We start from the raw sequence: 2,835 nt of genomic DNA, 5'->3' as shown, positions 1-2,835 counted from the left end.
ATCGCAACTACCAATGCGCACGCGCAGACTGTTGAATGAGGTGCATTGTGGGACATATATGGATCAAATTTGGATACCAGCAAGACCACAATGCACCTAATTCATAGCTTCACGCGCGCGCCCGGTATTTGCGAAAAGGTCTATTTGGTGTGGAAAATAGCGCCCTCAGTTTGCCAAAGCTGGAGAACTGTGTTCACATCCAACTAAGGGAATATCGTCACTGGCGCCAAAAGGTCATAATAAATCAGCCGTTTTTGACTCTCGGCTGAAAAAGCCGCGCGGCCGGGTGCATTTTTTACTCGAGTTATTCGTTACTAAATGCAAGTTTTAAGAGTAAAATGGTTATTAACCGGTATCTATGATGTCTATTTGGCCATAAAAAGGTAATAGTTGACATATTGAGATCATCCTTTTTTGGCTCTTTAACTGTAGATAAAGCAATGCAAACACAATTGCACAGTACCAATAATTAGTACAAATGTAACAATACAACACCAAAGTAAATTTAAAGACATGACGTAAATATCCGTTTATTTTGTTTCAACTTTCTGCCTTTCTCTCTTTAACATGATAGACAAAATTGATAGCCAAGCAGGAAGCCATAATATCGTGTGCCTCAATGCACACATCGGAAGGCAATAACAAAGACTCCAAGTTAGTGAACAGCATTCAAATATTCGATTCCTGACTTTTAAATATCAAGACACTTATCCATAACTTCCACTTTTTAACAAAAAGCTATTCTGCATAACAGCTATTTTACTTAAAATGTCCCCACAGATGTATCAAATATAAATTTTATCTTTATACCAACAAAATATAAAATAATGACAAACATAAATAAACTATCAGGCAATAATAAGGCTTGTTAAGAAAATTAATTCAGTGTTGGGTTCCCTATTTGACAACGACCAAAATGACAATGGTTCTGTATTCCCTCATTAATGAAGCAACTTGCACAATCCTTTAAAGGCAGTGGACACTATTGGTTATCACTAAAAAATAATTAAATAATTTATTTCTCACTAAAATAATAAAAGACTTCTAGCTAGAAGTCTTTTATTTTTATTTGAAAGCACATCAATTCGTCCAACAAGGGTGTTTTTTCTTTCATATTTTTCTCCCAACTCCGATGACCAATTGAGCTCAATTTTTCACACGTTTGTTATTTTATGCATATGTTGAGATATAAGTGAGAAGACTGGTAATTGACAATTACTAATAGTGTACCTTCCCTTTAAATGTTGACTGTGAATGTGATCAATCTATCAATTCTCTTTCAATAGTATTGAAGTATACTTACACATAAACAAATTAAATAAATCTTCTCCAGGCTTGTTCAACTTATCTTAATTCTGGTCTTATAAAACAAAACATCTAGTCCAGTAAAATTTTGAGCTCCAAGCCCTGTAGTCTTGTGGACGTCGCCCCCCCCCCTCCAAATTCGAGCCCTGTAGCTGATTTCACAAACTGCTAGGATTATCCTAACTTAGAATTAAGCTTAAGGTTTACATGTTACAGTTCAATGCTGGGACTCGTCTTAGGTCTAAGGTTTACATGTTACAGTTCAATGCTGGGACTCGTCTTAGGTCTAAGGTTTACATGTTACAGTTCAATGCTGGGACTCGTCTTAGGTCTAAGGTTTACATGTTACAGTTCAATGCTGGGACTCGTCTTAGGTCCTAAGAATAATCCTTAGTAAGGAACTGTTTGGTGAAACCGACGATTGGCTGGCCCATCTCAAACCGACGATTGGCTGGCCCATCTCAAACTGCAAATATTTTTAGCATACACAATAGCTTTTCTTTCTTTCCGTTTTTCCATTGCAGATTATCTCCAGACACTTAATACTTCCATAAATAATCACACACTTAAACTCCTACTCGACTTTCATACCTTTTCTACACAAACACATGGAATTAATAAGAACACAACAAAAGACATCATACACTGAACAGCATGTGTTATGTGCCATGCCAATGGGACATCCTTTCACTGCTCTGAAATCTGTTGTACAGGTCCATTATTGTAAAGTTATTTTACCTTTCAATATTTGAATTTGCAAAGGACTCACTTGTACAATTTGAAGTCATATGAAGAGTCAGTGGTTAAAAACAGCAAGCAATGACCTAGTCAAACCAGTTGAAGAGATCTTAGGCTGAAGGAGACTTTTGAGACGCTGGCGGCAGCAGACATATCGTTCCTTTTTTGGCGGCTCTGAGAATGCGCGCGCATGCTCAGTATTGCGCGCATAGGTCTGAGCATGCTCACTACTGTGAAGAAGGACCGCCTAAAAGTCTCCCCTTGTAAGGGAGACACTGCTTAATAGTCGCATTACTGACATCAACTTGGTTCTCATCTATATCAAAGTCACTCCACTCTGCTCCCAGTTTGAGGAGACCCTGTGCAAATATTGTCCATAATACTCATGGGGGGTTTGGTTATAAATGACTTGTACATGAGATGCTCCATGCCAAAACCAAGTAGTATATGTTAAACTCAAATCTGGGATTATTTGCTAATCAAAAAGACATGAAGAAGAGCTCTCAAGTAACAACTAATGAGGACCAATCTGACGGGGGGAAAATGGTAGCGCCCTCTATTGAAAATTAACAACTCCGGTGTCTTTCTGTGCACAATCTAGGCATTTAAGCAAATGGCGCGCGGTGCTGAACACTTGCGCACCCAGTGTGCATCTGATTGGTCTACAGGGGCAGTATTTCACATGTTAAAATCAAATTGTTTCGGAGAACTGGGTAATCATAGAGGGGGACATCACTGTGGTCTTAGAGTCATGGTAGACCATAGATGCAACACCCAATACCAAGTCACTGT

Source organism: Asterias rubens, chromosome 12 (assembly GCF_902459465.1).
Source record: "Asterias rubens chromosome 12, eAstRub1.3, whole genome shotgun sequence".
In the NCBI taxonomy this organism is placed as follows: domain Eukaryota; kingdom Metazoa; phylum Echinodermata; class Asteroidea; order Forcipulatida; family Asteriidae; genus Asterias; species Asterias rubens.
This window is presented reverse-complemented; position numbering follows the sequence as displayed.